This window comes from Patella vulgata, chromosome 8, assembly GCF_932274485.2.
Source record: "Patella vulgata chromosome 8, xgPatVulg1.2, whole genome shotgun sequence".
NCBI classification, from domain to species: domain Eukaryota; kingdom Metazoa; phylum Mollusca; class Gastropoda; family Patellidae; genus Patella; species Patella vulgata.
In genome coordinates, this window is record NC_065886.2 from 20,279,257 (window position 1) to 20,301,441 (window position 22,185).

Here is a 22,185-nt window from a genome sequence, read left to right on the forward strand (position 1 = left end):
TGAAGCGTGATTCGCCCGGGGCCCAGACCCAATTCGCCGGGGACCCAAATTCAATGGCCTTAAAGGGAATATCCCGATTTGAACAGAGTCTCAAAAATAAAAGTCTGAGTACGTATGAAATTTAAGGGTCAAAATATAGAGGAATGGTGTATTTACCCCGTCTCAAAACTTCAGCTCAAAATATTGAGTCGTTTGGACTGAACGTCAAAATTGCTTATCCGGACACGTAACCCTTTTAAGATTTTGGGTCAATTTTTTCGTTGGGTGACTTGATAATCGATTCCGGTTTTTTTAAAGGTCTATACAGTGAATGACTCATGTGCTGTACTTGATAACGAAAGGTAAATTTCACCTACACGTTATTTTTATATAAAAAAAGGCTGTTTTTATCCAGACACCGCATAATACAGCTTGGGACATCGGTCTCCATTTCCAGATTAAGACTGACGGGTTTAAGTTGTTTGAAAATATATCACATATTGAGTTAGTTGCTCTACCCTAAGTTAGAGGATGTTAAGGAATTTTAACACAAAATTAAGCAGTTTTATTCTCCAAAATATTATCGGGATCGGCCCTTTAAACATTCACTGGGTCATGCTGGTTAATTTGATACCACATGTGAGGGTGGAGCGCGGCGACGAAGTGTGATGGGCACATATACATATACACACACATTTGTATAGATACAGATTTTAAGCTATAATGCCTTTATAAAGATTTTAGGTAAAATTATTGCGGGGGGAGACAGTAGACTAAGATTTCAAGGGTTGACCCAATAGATTATTATAGAAATAGTTTAGGTATAAAGTAAGTTGATACTATAGTAAATATACAAGTTTTGTTGTAATAGGTTAACCAGGTCAGATTTATTCATAGATACAATTACTGTAATGTCATCACGTTTTCTTTAAGATTATAAAAGCCTTAATGTTGACGGTCCACTTGTTTCTACTGTAAAACATGGCTAACAGATCAATCTGGATATGGTTCGATTGTTCCAGGATCATTGGAGTTTTCTTGAAATGACTAGACCCGTTTTATTTGGATCAACAAAAAAGTAATTGTTGATTTCATTTGTATGCTCCTTTGTGTAATGGGTGACAGTCTGTTTTCTACCTTCGACTGGTCAAATCTAAATGTTAAGGCCTCGTTATTGTTTCCGATGATTGTTGGTTAGGGTAAGGGTTAGTGCAAGTCCTGTTTACATCCCGTGACGACATCTGCAGCTGGCCGTAATATTTTAGAATTACTAAACACGCCGACTTCAGCTTAATCTTTCGACACATAATCGGAAATGAAGCTTGTTCAACTAACCAAAATAGCATGTCGAATCAACCCAACTCAACACTTTGTTCTGATATAATAAAGTCTCTCTTAGATCCAAGTGTCGTGGTTTTGACCCATGTCCGTATGTGATAAGAAGTGGGGTCGCCTGTTCTGTCCCTCGTGCAGTTTATGTGCCCCCCCCCCCCACTTCCTTTTCTAAAGACCCATGCGACTTTATGATATGTCCACTGTTCTGATTAGCCGTACAGATACAGTGATATTTGGCTAGCCCAGCGGTACGATAACAGAGTCTATAAATAGCCATCGCACGTGAATTTCACTACGCATCTATCAAGTATACCGTTAGGAGCGGCATCTTTTGGTTTAGTACAAATAATATCTTTGAAACACTCGGGTTAAGCAAGGGTATGATACTAGCAGTAGTTTCATTTTACTTTTTACAAGGTTCTTAAAACAATTGTTGAGTTGCCTAACGTGCGTGTTTCTAAATTCAATTTCCTGTTCCAGCTTTCTGTTATGTTTCGTAAAAAAAGTAGTCTTGATTATTCCGGCCTGTCAATCAGACGGAAAATGGTCGGTAGACTGGTTAAGCGAGACTAATTTCAAAACAAGAGCACGTAACCTATTTTTTACTCAAAAGTGTCCGGATGTTATGGCCGACACTCGTAACCATTTTTCAGACTATTATTTATGGATGGTTAAATGGTCATAGCTTATAGATAGCACCCTATCTATGGCCACATGTATAGTGTTTCTATGTGTATTTCTAGAACAGACAGATTGGAAGCCATATCTTTGTCGGTTTCTTGGAAAATTAGCTTTGAAAATCAGCCCACATCGCAAAATAGTTAAAATCCCTGTATTTCAAATGATAACCATGCATCATAGCCTTTCATGAAACAATCTGATTGTTCATGAAATATTTTAAAATTTGAAGGTAATGTTGCTTGTTCACGTGTGTATTGTTCATTGTCTTTATGTAACAAATGCTAAATGAGTGGTATTTAACAAATCAACTATTTATTTTTAGTATAAAATTTGACGCCGGTTTTACTTGTGATGGGTGGTTCCTATGAACATGTCAAGCAAAGTTTGTCTAGTTGTTTACATGCCACGAACAAACCGAGGTCCCCGGTACAATTTGGAGGTTGGGATTCGAAAAAGAGTAAACGGAAGCATCGTTGTCAGGGCCAAATTTTCACGTAACCATAAAAGTTTGTCTTATAGTGATTGTAAAGTCGAAGCCCAAGCAACCCATTCGATTCTATTCCCTCTATATTGGTCAATCAACTGCAGCAGTAACCCTATATGAAATGTTCTTGATGAATCATAAAGTTAAATAAAACTATATCACCTAAATTGTAACCATTCCTTTGTAAGATATTTTTATCTAAGAAAAATATATACTAATGAATTGTCTTCCTCGAGAACCTGTTGCACTTCCGAGAAAAATCTCCGCCTAGTCACCGAGTCATGGTAAGATTATATGTTACTCCGCCCATTTTCCTCTTTCTGTTACATGGTACACATTTTTCTAGTTACGAAGAGATGTCATCCACCATTTTGTAATCCAAAAATGTTGTAAAACATTTCTGTGTTAATTTGATCAAAATGAGTCAGCCATAATGTGTTGGCCAAATTTCTTGACCTGTGACTCATGTTCAAAATTTGCCCACTGGAACCATAAATATACAGGGTCGTAACTAGCTCAGAGCAACCAGAGGGGCGAGAAGTGTTCTCGGGGTGCTGTAAAATTGACGGACAATGTATATCAATTTTTTCACAGGGAGGGGGGGGGGCGACATCAACCGATTATCTGTAACCGTCATCATTATGATCCTAATCTCATTATGTACTAGCATATTTACTCGACATTGTTTAACAATTTATGTTTGCTGGGGAGGCACACCAACCCGGTAAGATGGTGTGATATCAGCATGTGATATCCAACTTCTAAATTACAGTGAAGACGTACAACTCATTAGTCTAAAATGTTACTTAGTTCGCCTTAATGCGTTTTACTGGACATGTGCAATATTAAAGTTGAAGTTGGAATTTTAACAATCAATCTTCTCAAAAGAAGGGTGCAATTCAACCACCAAACAGTAAAGAACTGGACTATTTACAATCTTTAAGAGGCATTTAGTAACTGGGTAGAGCAATACACAAAAAACACATACTTATGGAAAAACAGCTACTTATTTATTTGGGCGACGTTTCGAAGAGTATTCTCTCAACGTTATCAAGCTAATACAGTAATACAAGAATAATGAGATCATATTTTCCCTCTAACCTGTTGACTGTATTGATAGAGGTTACTGCCACATCTCCATATTGATGGCGATAATAATCTTTAAGAGGCATTTAGTAACTGGGTAGAGCAATACACAAAAAACACATACTTATGGAAAAACAGCTACTTATTTATTTGGGCGACGTTTCGAAGAGTATTCTCTCAACGTTATCAAGCTAATACAGTAATACAAGAATAATGAGATCATATTTTCCCTCTAACCTGTTGACTGTATTGATAGAGGTTACTGCCACATCTCCATATTGATGGCGATAATAATCTTTAAGAGGCATTTAGTAACTGGGTAGAGCAATACACAAAAAACACATACTTATGGAAAAACAGCTACTTATTTATTTGGGCGACGTTTCGAAGAGTATTCTCTCAACGTTATCAAGCTAATACAGTAATACAAGAATAATGAGATCATATTTTCCCTCTAACCTGTTGACTGTATTGATAGAGGTTACTGCCACATCTCCATATTGATGGCGATAATAATCTTTAAGAGGCATTTAGTAACTGGGTAGAGCAATACACAAAAAACACATACTTATGGAAAAACAGCTACTTATTTATTTGGGCGACGTTTCGAAGAGTATTCTCTCAACGTTATCAAGCTAATACAGTAATACAAGAATAATGAGATCATATTTTCCCTCTAACCTGTTGACTGTATTGATAGAGGTTACTGCCACATCTCCATATTGATGGCGATAATAATCTTTAAGAGGCATTTAGTAACTGGGTAGAGCAATACACAAAAAACACATACTGATGGAAAAACAGCTACTTATTTATTTGGGCGACGTTTCGAAGAGTATTCTCTCAACGTTATCAAGCTAATACAGTAATACAAGAATAATGAGATCATATTTTCCCTCTAACCTGTTGACTGTATTGATAGAGGTTACTGCCACATCTCCATATTGATGGCGATAATAATCTTTAAGAGGCATTTAGTAACTGGGTAGAGCAATACACAAAAAACACATACTTATGGAAAAACAGCTACTTATTTATTTGGGCGACGTTTCGAAGAGTATTCTCTCAACGTTATCAAGCTAATACAGTAATACAAGAATAATGAGATCATATTTTCCCTCTAACCTGTTGACTGTATTGATAGAGGTTACTGCCACATCTCCATATTGATGGCGATAATAATCTTTAAGAGGCATTTAGTAACTGGGTAGAGCAATACACAAAAAACACATACTTATGGAAAAACAGCTACTTATTTATTTGGGCGACGTTTCGAAGAGTATTCTCTCAACGTTATCAAGCTAATACAGTAATACAAGAATAATGAGATCATATTTTCCCTCTAACCTGTTGACTGTATTGATAGAGGTTACTGCCACATCTCCATATTGATGGCGATAATAATCTTTAAGAGGCATTTAGTAACTGGGTAGAGCAATACACAAAAAACACATACTTATGGAAAAACAGCTACTTATTTATCAAGCTAATACAGTAATACAAGAATAATGAGATCATATTTTCTTGTATTACTGTATTAGCTTGATAACGTTGAGAGAATACTCTTCGAAACGTCGCCCAAATAAATAAGTAGCTGTTTTTCCATAAGTATGTGTTTTTTGTGTATTGCTCTACCCAGTTACTAAATGCCTCTTAAAGATTATTATCGCCATCAATATGGAGATGTGGCAGTAACCTCTATCAATACAGTCAACAGGTTAGAGGGAAAATATGATCTCATTATTCTTGTATTACTGTATTAGCTTGATAACGTTGAGAGAATACTCTTCGAAACGTCGCCCAAATAAATAAGTAGCTGTTTTTCCATAAGTATGTGTTTTTTGTGTATTGCTCTACCCAGTTACTAAATGCCTCTTAAAGATTATTATCGCCATCAATATGGAGATGTGGCAGTAACCTCTATCAATACAGTCAACAGGTTAGAGGGAAAATATGATCTCATTATTCTTGTATTACTGTATTAGCTTGATAACGTTGAGAGAATACTCTTCGAAACGTCGCCCAAATAAATAAGTAGCTGTTTTTCCATAAGTATGTGTTTTTTGTGTATTGCTCTACCCAGTTACTAAATGCCTCTTAAAGATTATTATCGCCATCAATATGGAGATGTGGCAGTAACCTCTATCAATACAGTCAACAGGTTAGAGGGAAAATATGATCTCATTATTCTTGTATTACTGTATTAGCTTGATAACGTTGAGAGAATACTCTTCGAAACGTCGCCCAAATAAATAAGTAGCTGTTTTTCCATAAGTATGTGTTTTTTGTGTATTGCTCTACCCAGTTACTAAATGCCTCTTAAAGATTATTATCGCCATCAATATGGAGATGTGGCAGTAACCTCTATCAATACAGTCAACAGGTTAGAGGGAAAATATGATCTCATTATTCTTGTATTACTGTATTAGCTTGATAACGTTGAGAGAATACTCTTCGAAACGTCGCCCAAATAAATAAGTAGCTGTTTTTCCATAAGTATGTGTTTTTTGTGTATTGCTCTACCCAGTTACTAAATGCCTCTTAAAGATTATTATCGCCATCAATATGGAGATGTGGCAGTAACCTCTATCAATACAGTCAACAGGTTAGAGGGAAAATATGATCTCATTATTCTTGTATTACTGTATTAGCTTGATAACGTTGAGAGAATACTCTTCGAAACGTCGCCCAAATAAATAAGTAGCTGTTTTTCCATAAGTATGTGTTTTTTGTGTATTGCTCTACCCAGTTACTAAATGCCTCTTAAAGATTATTATCGCCATCAATATGGAGATGTGGCAGTAACCTCTATCAATACAGTCAACAGGTTAGAGGGAAAATATGATCTCATTATTCTTGTATTACTGTATTAGCTTGATAACGTTGAGAGAATACTCTTCGAAACGTCGCCCAAATAAATAAGTAGCTGTTTTTCCATAAGTATGTGTTTTTTGTGTATTGCTCTACCCAGTTACTAAATGCCTCTTAAAGATTATTATCGCCATCAATATGGAGATGTGGCAGTAACCTCTATCAATACAGTCAACAGGTTAGAGGGAAAATATGATCTCATTATTCTTGTATTACTGTATTAGCTTGATAACGTTGAGAGAATACTCTTCGAAACGTCGCCCAAATAAATAAGTAGCTGTTTTTCCATAAGTATGTGTTTTTTGTGTATTGCTCTACCCAGTTACTAAATGCCTCTTAAAGATTATTATCGCCATCAATATGGAGATGTGGCAGTAACCTCTATCAATACAGTCAACAGGTTAGAGGGAAAATATGATCTCATTATTCTTGTATTACTGTATTAGCTTGATAACGTTGAGAGAATACTCTTCGAAACGTCGCCCAAATAAATAAGTAGCTGTTTTTCCATAAGTATGTGTTTTTTGTGTATTGCTCTACCCAGTTACTAAATGCCTCTTAAAGATTATTATCGCCATCAATATGGAGATGTGGCAGTAACCTCTATCAATACAGTCAACAGGTTAGAGGGAAAATATGATCTCATTATTCTTGTATTACTGTATTAGCTTGATAACGTTGAGAGAATACTCTTCGAAACGTCGCCCAAATAAATAAGTAGCTGTTTTTCCATAAGTATGTGTTTTTTGTGTATTGCTCTACCCAGTTACTAAATGCCTCTTAAAGATTATTATCGCCATCAATATGGAGATGTGGCAGTAACCTCTATCAATACAGTCAACAGGTTAGAGGGAAAATATGATCTCATTATTCTTGTATTACTGTATTAGCTTGATAACGTTGAGAGAATACTCTTCGAAACGTCGCCCAAATAAATAAGTAGCTGTTTTTCCATAAGTATGTGTTTTTTGTGTATTGCTCTACCCAGTTACTAAATGCCTCTTAAAGATTATTATCGCCATCAATATGGAGATGTGGCAGTAACCTCTATCAATACAGTCAACAGGTTAGAGGGAAAATATGATCTCATTATTCTTGTATTACTGTATTAGCTTGATAACGTTGAGAGAATACTCTTCGAAACGTCGCCCAAATAAATAAGTAGCTGTTTTTCCATAAGTATGTGTTTTTTGTGTATTGCTCTACCCAGTTACTAAATGCCTCTTAAAGATTATTATCGCCATCAATATGGAGATGTGGCAGTAACCTCTATCAATACAGTCAACAGGTTAGAGGGAAAATATGATCTCATTATTCTTGTATTACTGTATTAGCTTGATAACGTTGAGAGAATACTCTTCGAAACGTCGCCCAAATAAATAAGTAGCTGTTTTTCCATAAGTATGTGTTTTTTGTGTATTGGACTATTTACGTTGTCTAAAAGCTTCAGCTCAAAATATTGAGTCGCCTTAAAGTGATCGACTATTGGATGGCAAGAGGTAATTAAATGGTAGTCTCTATCATTTAGACAACTATTGAAGACTAGGAGGTACTGGGTGACCGAGATTAATTAAATGTTAGCAGTAACCTGCATATTATAACCCTATAACAGGCTAGAAAAGACCCTCTCTCCGAAACCCGAAATTATAGCGGGAAGTTCTGTTTATTTAAATTATACAATACAAATGTATATCACACTGAATCAGTACACCTAAAACACACATGTTCTAAATCGCCTTTAAAAATAAATATGGCACTTCTGTTTGGGGCGCTAATGGACTCTAGGGTACAAGGACACGTCAAAAAATAGAACCTTGATCTAGCGGAAGACGAAGAGCAGTGTGATATCTTGGTTTGTTTTGTTAGACTAAAATACATATGGTGTCCATATTTGACTCACTAGATAGTCTGTATAATAACATATTATTATGTACATTGATCTATATGGAAAACATATAGGCTACACCTATGTACAAAACACAGCCTGTAGTTACTTCGTAGTTTGTATTCGTGCTGTCGGGACATAACCAGGTACACGTTTATCTTTGTGGGTAAAATTTATTTGTTTTTTTAAAAATTTTTGATACTAATCTTATTCGAGAATAGCTGTTTAGAATTATAATTACTACTTTAGTAAAATTATTTACAAGGAATCGGTATTCCAGTGTTAATATTCATAAATGTGAAATTTGACATAAGCTATCGCATAAAACGTCGAATCTGTAAAAATAAAAATAATGTGTGATGTACATTCATATTTATTAACACACTTTAATTTGTAATGTATTTCTATTCTATGTATAGCTAGCCATTTTGCTATGTACGTGTATGTTTCTCTTGATAAGTGGTTTTCCAACATTGTTTCTACGATAACGGTCAAGCATTATATTTTATACATTCCCCCGTTTTTCGAAGAAAGCAGTGGAGTATCAAAATGGTTCGTCCGTCTGTCTGTGAATGCCATATCTAAATTCGATGCTCAGCATTTCTGAGTTTGTCGGTTCTAAATGATTGAGCTAGCGAAAGAAACTTGGTATACTTTCATTACATCAGTACCTTGAAGAAGTTCGATAATGGGCATTTTTTCTTTAGTTAAGCATAGTGGTAGGTGCTTTGATTGGCCAATGCCTTACAGAAAAATAAATGAGCAAGTAATTAATGAAGTTCGTCTATTTATTTCAAAATTGAACCTGGGAACAACAAATTGACTATTATTATAAACTTAGACTTGCGCAATGATTTTATTTTAAATATTTGCTATGTTTATTTGTATACCTTATGGAATTGAGAACTGTATTATAGTTATTGTCCTTGGAAACGTCGAAAGTCGCCCTTCAATATGCCGATGATTAAGAAATGTTCTATTTGTAATAATGTACTATTTAATCCACACAGTATGATCATATATCTACAGGGCCGTATGTTCTAAACTTAGTTTACACCGGCGATTTTTTATTTAAATTTGAGTGAAATGTATCCCATTACTTTGTAAATCGACCGTTTATTTGAATTTAGCCATTTGAAACGCGTTCAGTAACACTATAATGTATTATTTTAAACTTGCGTCTAATACTTCTTAACGAAATCTCACTATTGTAATAGCAGTGTGTATTGGTTAACACGTCAAAAGACGTGTTAATGTTTAACAATGTGGTCGTATATTGTCGACTCCCACATCCGTCCGGCGGCCGGTGAGCCGGCGTCCACAATTGCTTGTGTGGACGCTCTAGACGATAAAGTTAATATCCGGTTGACTTTAAATCCAAACACAGTGTTTAAGGTCATGAGACGAAGAATCCTATTGATTTTCAACTATTTCCGACAAGCACTTCCAGTGTTATGGCCCTTGGCCTATTTAAAAAATCTTGTAGAAGCTCTAGAGTCTAACATTAATATCCGATTGACTTTAAATTTATACACAGTGTTTAAGGTCATAAGACGAAGAAAACTATCCGATTGACACAGTGTTTAAGGTCATGAGACGAAGAAGCCTATTGATTCTCAAAGATTTCCAGAGTGTTTAGGGTCATGAAATGAAGAATCCTATTGTTTAAGGTCAAAAGACGAAGAAGACTGTTGATTTTTAACGATTTCCGATAATTACTGCCATAGTTATGGCCCTTGATCACTTTAAAAAATCTTGTGGACGCTTTAGAGGCTAAAGTTAATATCCGATTGCCTTATATTAAATACAGTGTTTAAGGCTCATAAGACGAAATATCCTATCAATTCAAATGATTATGGAAATTGATATTAAATGTTTTGTATGCTAAATGTGAGAATTGGGCAAAATTAGAAATCAAATGGGTTGTTACTCACTTGTTGACGACTTAGCTGCTGTGGGTGTATGTTTCTTTGCCTGGCAACCTATCTTTACAAATTTGGAAGATACATGTATATTTATGAAAGTTTGGTTATTTTTCGTTTCAGACTAGAATAACATTCCAGTACCCATGAACCAAGATTACGTACATATCATCGATTATTAAGCAGCAGAAACTTCACATATTCCAAACTAGTTAATAAATTAATAAGGTTTGTAGGCGTATTATACATTTTCAAAACCCCGCCAATATTATTCATTCTAATGCATCTTGCTTTTTATTTGGGTTATATGAAGTATTCAGTGTACTTTCTAAGCAGGGCCTTTTCTAAAATTCATCCGTTTAACTTTCTGACCAAACGTGAACAGCTAGTGTAAACTAAACATATAAAGATATCTATGATAGATGGTATAGTGTGCATAATGATCAGCTAATCCGACAGTCGGGCAAAATGTTAACATTTTAAACCCAGCATTAACTTAGAACTCTTTATATTTTTTAAACTCCGCCGACTTGGCAAATAAACTCGAGCAATATTATTTGGGCTATCAGACTTTTTTTTTGGACAAATCTGATGATCCTAAAATCTTAGCCTAATGGTTAACTGTCAAATAATCGATATTATAAAATCGAACATTAGTCAACTGGTGCACATATAGAACTTGTATAAGAACACCAAGATCATTTAACTCTAGTCAGTATAGCCAAACTTATTCTATTTTTGTAAATACAAGAATAGTAATTCAGAGTTGAGTTTATATAAGCAAGTTTCATTCGCTCGTTAGCCTGGAGGTCGGGTGTTCGATCCCTGCATTGGCCGAGAAAGTTCATTCCGATTTTCCGGCGTGGTTCCCCCTTGTCAGGGATGCAGGACGGAGGGCCTGACAAGGACAGCTGTCTAGTCATTCGGATGAGACGAAAAACCGAGGTCCCGTGTACACATTGGCGTGCACGTAAAAGATCCCTTGACAGTTGGAATTCGATATAAGAGTAGGCCGTAGTGCCGCTGTCCGGGCAAAATTTCCCTCATAGCACACTGTATGGCGTATGCCCGTCTTCATTAGCCCAGTTCGGAGCAAAACAGTAGGACGTTAAACCCCATTTCATTTCATTTCATTTCATTTCATTTCATTCGCTCGTCTATCATAATTTCACTCAATCATGACAGGTGCATTAAATAAATTGTTTCTTGTAGAAGCCTAGATCGTAAACTAAATGACAGTTTAAGTTGATTCATTCATCGGGTATAAAGTTCAGCTGACATTTCTTTTAATTCCAATACCTAGATAATACAGGAATGTGCACACAGAATGTATACACCCTTGTGACTATTATTATTGCAGAAGAGGTTAACCTGGTATTTTACTAGTGTTCTTGTGCTGCCGTTAACCATTTAGTTTGTATCTTATCTTACGTTAATTTGTTTGGAATTTATAAATTGTCACAGAGTAAATATTTGTCCACATTGCTCTTGATAAGATATATTGTTACTTTCAATCGTTTTGTTTCTTTTCGTTATAAGATAAACGCGTTAAACAATTTATCATCAGATTAGACGAGTAAAACCCTCTGCATAGGTCGTATCTATGTCAATAAATCAAATATTGATGTTCTGAAGTAGATTATGAGAGTGTGACACTAATTAATCACTTGAATAAGAATTGTTTTGTTTATTGCCAAGTTACGAGTAGCTATTTCTTACGTTTACTTAGTTATACTATCGATTGTCGTGGCGAGTTGAAGCCTCTTGTAATAATATTTCAATTGACTGAAGTCCTGAATGCATACTTGTTATTCACCCGGCGACATATGGGCTGTCTATTTATAGACCAAAATTCGAAATTTTAAAATCTGTGTTTGTCACGTAGGAGATGTTGCAGGAATAACACTTGTATTATCAGTCTATTTGGTACAACTCGAATGATTAAGTTGCAAAGTTAGTGAAATCTTATTGCATCCCTTTCGCATAACAAGCGAAGGTCTGGGAAGACTTTTCGGCTCTTTAGTTTTGGTATGCAAAATACAAGGTACACATCTATTGTATATTTAGACTTGGGGTTAAAGAGTTATAAAATTTGCTCAACTTCCAAACTTGATATGTTTAATAATTACAAGTTGTGCCTCCACGAATTGAAGTTAATTGATTTTTGATGAATGTGATCATTACTGGCAGAGTTATGGCCCTTGATCAATAACTTGAAGATCATCGTTGGTAAGGTACAACGTAATCAATAATCGATCACTAATCGATAAGAACTTAGAATGGAATGGGGTGGAGTTTAACGTCTCGTCAGCACAATGCATGAACTTCTTTATGGGGATTAACGTCTTATCGAGATAATAAAGACTTATACACGCCATGCAGCGAGTTTTGCTCGGACAGCTGCACCAATACCAACTTTTATTTCGATTTAGAACTCTCGCTGGGCCTCGGTGTTTCGCCCCAACGCCCTTCCCTGTCAAGCCCTCCGTCCTGCATCACTGTCAAGGGGAACTAATCGGGTAAATCCCGTGGAACTTTCTCGACCCAAACCAGGATCAAACCCGGAAAAATCTGATTAGTGAACAAGCGCCATACTCACTGAGCTGCCGTGAGGACAATCTTCGATTCAAGAGGAGAATGTTATCGGGTCAGTGACCTTTTTGATTTCCAACTTCATGCGTGCTAGCGAACAACCGGACACACTTTCTTAGGGTTCTTCTTGGTCCACGCTGGGAGTTGAACTACTAGACCACAACGACACCGGAGGCCAAGGAGATGACTAAATTCAAATCTTTTATACATGTATACCATTTTAAGTCGAACGGGTATTTTCTTTGTAACGGTTATTAAGTTTTTTGTGTGTGTTCATTGTCATTGAAGCTAGTACCAAAATCTAGCTGTTTCAAAATTTTTGTACCAGTTGGAATCGGATGTCTTAACCTAACAAATGTTTAAAATGTATGTTAAATGATTTATATAAAAGAGACCACCAGTATTGTAGAAACCAAAATACCCAGTGAGAATTATGAAAGTCAGTATTTCCGTCATCTGTTTATCATCTGGTCATGTACAACTTTGATATTTGCAGATGTATTTCTTATAGAGTAACTTTCATTTCTACTTGAACCTCATTTTTTTAGTTTGAAAAAAAACAACAAAACAAACAAGACAATCCAAAATATTCTTCTAAATGGATACCTCATTGGAAGAACTATGTTTTCGTATAAATATAAGTAACTATATATGGACCCCGAACAATTTGACTCACAATTCTATTTTTTATTTAATTTAAAAGAAACAGTTCTTCGAATTGGTTGCTCAAATGTTTTGTCGCATTAAAGAATATCTATAATCTTAAAGATAGTTCTTTGAATTTGGACATCGACCAATTTGAGAAATCTTAAATTTCCTGTTACAACATATCCTCCACCATCACTTTTTATTAATTCAAATACCTAGAATATACAGATGACCGATAATTATATCTTTAATCTATAGGATTTGCATAACACCGGCTATTTCTGTTAATCTTCTGTTTCATATTTGAGCCCCAACAGTCACCTAGTTCTAGACATTATATAGATCAATATGCACATGTTACACACATGGAGAAGGAAATTGGTACAAGGAAATGAACAGACATACAAGAATATGGAGTAAATTGTAAATTATGGGTTTTATATTTTTGTATTCATCATTTGTAGTAATATGAGTAAAGGTCTTCTGATGTAGAACACGTGGTTGTCATTACATGAGTACCTGTCTGACTCCTGGTTCCTCATCTAACTCTTATTTTGCGAGGTGGTATATCACCTACTAAAACAGTTTGTTGAAAAACACGGAGATTTGAAATGTATGGCAAAAAGTGGCCAAATATCATACTTAATCAAAGTGTTGACAAAACATGGTAGCTATATAATTGTTTACTATTGACCAGTTGTAGTTAACAGAAGACTAACCATGTTGAGTTGTATTATGCCAAACTATGTTGTTGTTAGTTAGTTGTATTTTACGTCCGCTTCCACCGAGGTGATATCGCAGACAATAACATGTTATGTATACAAGGTGCAATAATTTACAATGTGATTAGTGACAAAGAGGATAATTAGGTTTTTATATATATGAACAGAAGACAATAGATAACAGCAAGAGACATGTGATAGCAGGTGCAAAGAATAAAGAGTTTTATTGGTAGTGTAGGGCGGTTTACGCTTCCTTCTAGAGGACATTTTTACGTTTCGCCCTACTGTTAATTGATTAATTTTATTATTTTATGTATCTGGTCATGCCTATATTTATTATTAGTGTAGGGCGGTTTACGCTTCCTTCTAGAGGACATTTTTACGTTCCGCCCTACTGTTTAATTGATTAATTTTATTATTTTATATATTTGGTCATCCCTATATTCTCAATAAAATCCCAGACAAGTTGTGATGTCCAGTATCTATCGTCAGGTTGTGGAGAAAGGAGAGATTTGAGACAGAGAGTTTTTCCCCTCTCTGCTAGATTCTTAATTACGGATTGACGTTCTTTGTTTAATTGATTACAGTTGATTAGCAGGTGTGACGTGGTCGCAATTTGTCCACATGGGCATTTAATTGGTGTAAAGGTGAAGTCTTTTATTACGTTTATCGTTTTAAGCCTCGTGATGAGTTGGCATATTTTAATTGAGGGTTGATTGACGTAAACCTTGTCTACAAGATTGCTATCAATTTGATAGCGATGAGTATTCTCTTGTTTTAGAAGGGTTTTCCATGCATTTTTAATTTTATCTTTAGCTATGCTTGTGAATTCCTGACTGCTGTATTCTAAATTTTCTATATCATTTAGTGGCAACCCTTCCTTGGCTAGCTTGTCAGCTTGTTCATTGCCGAAAATATTGATGTGGGAGGGGATCCATGCAAGGACTACCTCTCTTCCGTTATTCTTGATTATTTGATTGATATCCCTAATTTGGTGGATTATGCCCTGTCTGCTTTTGGAATAATCTGATTCGATGGATTTGATACTACTTAGGGAGTCTGATAGGATAACGACTTTTTGGTGTGTTTGAGTGGCTAGCCATTCTATTGCAGTTTTAATGGCCATCAGTTCTGCGGTGTACACAGAACAATGTTCTGGTATCCTTTTCCTGATGTTTAGCTTTGCTTTAGGTATGAAAATGCCGTACCCTGTTAATCCCTGTGTATTATTTTTCGATCCATCTGTATAGATTTTGAGATAGTCTGCCCATTTGGTGTCTATTAGTTCTAATGCTAGTGCTCTAGCCTCTATGGGATTAGCGTGTTTGTTTGTAACGTTAATTAGGTGCGTGTTGATGATTGGATCGTAATGCCAAACTAATTTGTGGATCCCTTTTATAGAGCTTCAGGCTAAATTATTCGAAATAACCAGGTTTAGCTGTTTATGGATTATGGGTGTTCACATGTGATACGTGTCAGTAGTTGTCAATAAAAGTTATAGAATAATGAATGCTTAAAAATTGATTTATTGCCTACCATAATTCATTGCTCAAAATATACAAACAATTTATGCACATATTCTCATTTTTAATTTGCCATTTGGACTACGAATTCTTAGGAAATTATGTATACCGATTTGTATAAACAAACAAATTGGATTTATCATGACGTAGAAGGCTAACATATGGGACCTTGTATTTATAATAGAAGACAGCAGAAGAACACAGTTGGGTTATTGTCCGGTTAGTATAGAGATACATTTATATAGGAAACTTACTACAGGAAGTTAAAGCAATATTTCAAGTGATGTGTCTGCAATATGCATCCATATTTACAAACACACATCAGTGTTTCTTTTGTATGCTGAGAAGTGGTGATCGGCGCGGCATCACAAGACACTAGTTCACATTAATATTCTGATATACACAAAGAAGTGAAATCAACGATCCCTACGTCTTGGGTGTATTATCATAAAACAAGAAAGGTATGAGATTTTTGGTCAGAGTTTATTTAAGGTTACAGAAATAGAAAATGTCTAATTTTAATGACTGTGTGATGTGTGAACTTTGAAATGATGAAATCGGTAGCAATATGTAATATTAAAGATACATTAGGTAAGAGCTAAATATGACTAATCTTATAGAAATGATTAATTAGAGCTTTTTTTACGTAATAAGCCCAAAATCAACTCTGTAGACCCTCGGATGACCTGGATACAGCTTGGATTTAAACAGTCGTCCATATTTAATACATCAGGCTTACCAATTTAACCTTTACCGTTAATCACTGACGTCACTACCGGTGATTTCCGATGAAGGGCTTGATAATGGAGGGTATCGTAGGCATTGAGAATGTTACTTAATAATCGAGAATATGTTGGCGGACTTATCGTCTGCCAATCAAACGATCGGAAATTCTCGGAGACGGTGTGGAGAGAGTTGATGCCTATTTCTAGTCCAAACTTCCAACAGTGATAACTTCGTTCAGAATAAAGTAATTTGACTGAAATTTTATCATCTATTTTTGAATTGTTATATCAAGAATCGCCAACTCGTTATTAAAATCTTAACTAATGTATCTTTAATTCAAACTGACAGAACCGCTTTAGATTAGGCCAACTATAGAACAGAACTTCATTTCTTTTATTGTCAGTTTTTATCTATGGACATAATATTTTTTCCGAAGAATATTTTTTTTATCTCGAGAAGACAAATCAATAGGTTAATTTAAAATAAATCTACACTTTATTTATTTTTTCTTCACAAAAAAGGTTGAGCCGTGTAACTTTATTTCGATTTGAACAATGTATGCAATGTTATATTTTATTTATTACTTGGTTATTATACTTTGCAGTCTCAATATCTGAAACTAAATTCATTTACATTCACCAATTTGCGCTTTATATTCATAAAGTGAAGAAGTCGGAAATGGATTTATAAACGCACACCTTGAAATGTGGTCGTATATTGTCGACACCCTGTCCCTCTGTCTGTACGTGGACGCTCTAGAGATTACAGTTAACATCTGATTGACGTGATATTTATAAACAGCGATTTTTGATAATTACTGTTGGAGTTATGGTCCTCGATCAGTTAGAAAAATATTATGGACACTAACGTTATGACTTTGGTACTATGGGTTATGTAGATATATTAAGTAGAATCCAAAATTAAAATGATAGGTTCGATTGAATTCTCTTCAATAAGACACACACTTAGATTTCATAAAGAAAAATGCAGTGAACCCTAAATCAACGAAACTTCCCCCGCACCGCCTGTCATTTGTATACGCCCACAAGGAAATGTGGACGTACATTGCTGTCGCCCCCGTCCGTCCGTCCGTCAGTCGTCCACAATTTCTTGTGAACGCTCTAACGCCAAAAGTTATCATCCGATTGTTTTAAAATTGATATATACTCTTCAAAAAAGTAGCCGATATTCAAATACAAATACCTTTGCAGGTTATGATATGATAAATAGTCATGCACACTTTACATGCTTTGATAGTATGTTCACAGATGAAGAACTTATCGCCCCAACAGAACCACTGAGCTACACATGCGACACGCAATAGCGCCATACACGTGGGAGGGGTTCGTTGTCAAATTTGACACTTCAAGGAAGGGTTGATGAAAACTGCCACGTGCTGGTTTATCCTATTCATGCATGTTTGCTTTCCTGTCGGTTCTTGCATAAGATTTACTGTTTAGCGTATCTTTGCTTTAGTGTTTTACTTTTAATTTGCAATGAGACGGCTTCAACATGATGAATGTCTACGTGCTATTGGCATGCTTTAAATGGGTTCTACACAGCGAGCGGTAGCCAACTTGCTTAATGTGTCGCAGTCTGTGATCACCAGACCCGTGGAACCGGTACCAACAAACACCCAATGCTGATGATAGACCTCGTTCAGGTCGTCCTAGAACCACTACACAAGCCCAGGATCGATACATTCGTACACAGGTTCTGCGAAATCGAGGACAAACGGCCAATCAGCTTTCTGTAAACTTGTACCAAGTTACAGGAATTCGAATTACACCCCAAACGATTAGAAATCGGCTACATGCAGCCCGTTTGCATGCGTGAAAATCGCGTGTTGTGCCTCCATTAACTCGCCAGCACATGGCAAACAGGCGTCAATGGTGTAGGCAGCGTAGAAATTGGGGTAATCGTCGATGGGCGCGTGTAATGTTCTCAGATGAGTCCAGATTTACTCTGGATTTCACCGATAGGCGTGCTCGCGTTTGGAGGCGTGTAAATAAGCGTCATGCTAATTTTAACGTCAGACAGCATGCCAGATTCGGACGTGGGTCTGTTATGGTGTGGGGAGGAATCACTATTGCATATTATTGAAGGAAGGGTCACTGGTATGTACTACCGTGACCACATCCTGGCACCGATAGTTCTGCCCTTTGCTCAACGTGCAGGTCGACATTTCATCTTTCAAGATGATAATGCCCGTGCCCACCGCGCTCGTGTCGTGAATGACTACCTCCAGCGTTACCATGTTGTCCATATGCCTTGGCCAGCCATGAGTCCTGACCTTTCGCCTATAGAGCATGTCTGCAAGAATTGGCCGTGGCACTGCAAGAGGAGTGGGTCAGATTGCCCCAAATCGTGATTGGACGGTTGATTAGGAGCATGCCACGACGAATTGCTGAATGTCTGAGGATTAGTGGAGCAATTACTTATTATTAAGACAAAAATCAAAAAAGTCCATTTTCACTGTTGACAGTGTATCTCTTTGCGAGTGAAATGGGGCCGTCAGATAAGCCGCCCATATGAACTGTTTATGTTCATGTGTAGGCAATTGGCCTGTTAGTAACATTCACTGGTTACCTCTAATAAAATCAACAGTGCACTTCCGCAGTTTTGTAATGTTTCTGAATATCCCCTACTTTTTTTTGATTTTGAAGAGTACGTGTATATGTTGTTTACATTAGTGAGATGAAGAATCCTATTTAATTTTCAATAAATTATGTTAATTATTTCTAGAGTTATGGCCCTTGTTTCACTTTGTTGCACCTTGTGAACGGTCTAACATCAAAAATTATCTGCCGATATGTATGAAATTTATATGCGTCATTTAGATTAGTCAAAAGACGAATCCTATTGAATTACAGCACTTTCCGTTAATCACACCTAGAGTTATGGCCCTTGTTTCACTTTGTTGAAGCCTATTAATTTCAGCAATTTCCGTTTATTACATCTAGAGTTATGGCCCTTGTTTCGCTTTGTTGAACCTTGTGAACGCTCTAACGCCAAAAGTTATCATCCGATCTGTATGAAATTTATATGCATCATTTAGATAAGTGTAACCACGAACCCTTTTGAATGTCAGCAATTTACAATAATTACTTCTACTTCTAGAGATAGGCCCTTGTTTCACCTTGTTCAACCTTGCTAATGCTCGATTGATGATAGTTCATCCGATATGTATGAAATTTATATGCATAAATTTGTGAAACGGGGGTCTATTGAATTTCAGCTATTTCCGTCAATTATTTCTAGAGTTATGGCCATTGTTTTACTTTGTGAACCTTGTGAACGTTCGAATGATAAAAGTTATCATCCGATCTGTATGAATTATTTAAATTAGTGAAACGAAAAACCCTGTCACATTTCATAATTTTTCTGTAAATTACTTCCAGAGTTAAGACCCTTGTTTCAGTTTGTAGAACATTGTGAACCCTCAAACAACAAAAATATAATCTGATATGTATGAAATTGTCTTGTAAATGCCCCCAATTACCTACAAAAGAATAAATATGCGACAACCCTTGTCGGCTGCCCGGCGATTTAGCTGCTGTGGGCGTATGTTTCGTTGCCTGATAACCCATCTTTACTTCAATTTAGATTAAAACGATAAATGACACAATTGTATGCAACAGTATTGAATATTATATCTTGTCGCTCCTCACATGAACAGTAGAGTATTGAACAGTATCGATCATTATGTTGAAATTGTGATGTGGCCACATCAGGGATCGAACACGGAACCTCCAGTTTAGCGAGACAATGTCTTACTCACTGAGCCATCCTGGCCGCTTGTTGTAGCCCTTTTTTATGTTGTATGTAATAGTAACACAAATATGGTGTATTAATTCGTGAACATTCTTTGCATATTTTTAAAGAAAAAAATAAATCATACACGTATTTGTTAATTTCATGTTTTTATTTCTATGATACATTTAAGTATATTAACTGTTGACATGTGTGTGATATTATCACCCGGACATTTGTATCTTAATTTGAAATAAAATACGACGAAAATCTGTAGATAAGAAGATAAGAGCTGGGATTAATTATAAATCTTTCATATTTTTTAGTTGAGTGTTTATAGAATGTGAATGTAGCATATCAGTTCACTCACGAAAGTTATAAACTACCTTACTTACAAACAGGAAGGTACAATGGCTCACATAAATCAGGCTAGCCACTGGACTGAAACTTTAAAGTAGCCGAGTGTAAAAGTGGGTTGCGGGATTGTCTTATCATGTGAACACACATTATAGATATGATTGATAAGTGTGGCTGACTATATTAGATTAGAATTGGGCTATCATGTGATGTGAAATCTTTTACGTCAGGTGTATAATATAGACACTGATTATGGGAGAGGACTAGTAACCATAAAACGGTCATCATTTATTTCATTAGGTAAGTTAGAAGCGATCTGTAAAAAAATCTCTAAAAAGGAAACGATGAAATGTCATTATATATTGTGTTGCAAGCTTCGAAAATAAAATCCAAAATGATTGGTCCAATTGGTTATAAGTAGCGAAGGATGTCGGTCACAAGACATCTAATACCACTTCACATTTATTTGAGAATTTCATCTGGTTAACAGATTATGTTGTAACTATGAATGTAATTATAGTCTCATCTGTTCTAATTATCATCAGATTAATCAGAGCTTAAGTTTATTTTAGGCTTTATTAAATATAAAATCTTCTTCAGATGTGTACATTTTTAATTTGTCCTGTTTGATATTGTCTTTATTCACAGTGTATTAAGCCTATATATTTTTTCATGTCGCCTGATAAACACAGTTCTTTACTGGGGATGTTTCCTTTCATTGTATAGAAATCATTTTGAAAAATGGCGTAATTCGTGTGCTAATGTTCTTTAAATGATGATCGGAGTAAACGACGAATTCACTCATGTATCAACAATTCTATTTTACCAACATGTCCCTTATACACCCCCCCCCCCCGAAAAAAAAAGAATTGAATAGATTATAGGTTACGAGGATTTTTCATCACCAGTCATAATAACGTTAGCATGTCCCTATTGTGAAATTCCATATACAAAGTTCATGCGTGCTATAGTATAAAGATTTTAAGATATTCTAAGGCATGCAGGTTGGGGTTTATTTCATGACAATGGTTATACATTCGGTTTACTAAATCTTCTGGTATGCAGTTATGAAACTAGACAGTTATCTATACACTTACATTACTGGTTTATTTTTGTCCCCCGCATATTGAAGAAAGCAGGGGGCTATTAAAATGGGCCCGTCCGTCCGTCCGTCTGTTTGGCCGTACACTTTTTGGGAAAGAATGACCCTGCTTCTATAATTGAGCTAGAGTGTTCGAACTCGGTGTAGGTGTTTATTAGGCGAATGCCTTGAATGAGATCGATGATGGGCATTTTCTGGTGAGGCTAAGCAGAGATACGCAATTTGATTGGTCGATGCTTTGGGACACGATAACTTCGCTTCTAATTAAGTCAGAGTGATGAAACGTGGTGCATTTTCGGCTCAGTTTAAGCAGAATGATAAGCTATTTGATTGGCCGAGACTTTGGAGCCCGACAACTTTGATGCTAATTGACGTATACTTTCGAATATCTACTTTTTAAATTTTAAAATGGGATAAACTATGGTGTAAATTATATTGTAACCTAATTAATATAGTTTCATTACATCAGTACCTTGACTAAGTTCAATAATGAACATTTGCGGCGTCGATGTTTTGGGA

At 35.9% G+C, this 22,185-nt stretch overlaps 1 protein-coding gene across 7 annotated transcripts in view; it reads left to right on the forward strand.

Annotated features, from left to right (window-relative positions):
* Window positions 1–22,185, forward strand: part of LOC126830154 (beta-1,3-galactosyltransferase 1) — a 72,215-nt gene that overhangs the window by 35,336 nt on the left and 14,694 nt on the right. For 2 of the 7 annotated variants that reach the window (XM_050560446.2, XM_050560443.2), the window contains exon 2: window positions 10,367–10,471. The gene's annotated coding sequence lies outside the window, so the exon portion shown is untranslated. Of the gene's footprint in view, window positions 1–10,366; window positions 10,472–15,927; window positions 15,948–16,090; window positions 16,190–20,569; window positions 20,865–22,185 lie in introns of those variants that run through there. The other 5 variants (XM_050560445.2, XM_056102751.1, XM_056102752.1 and 2 more) reach the window with 5 other exon arrangements.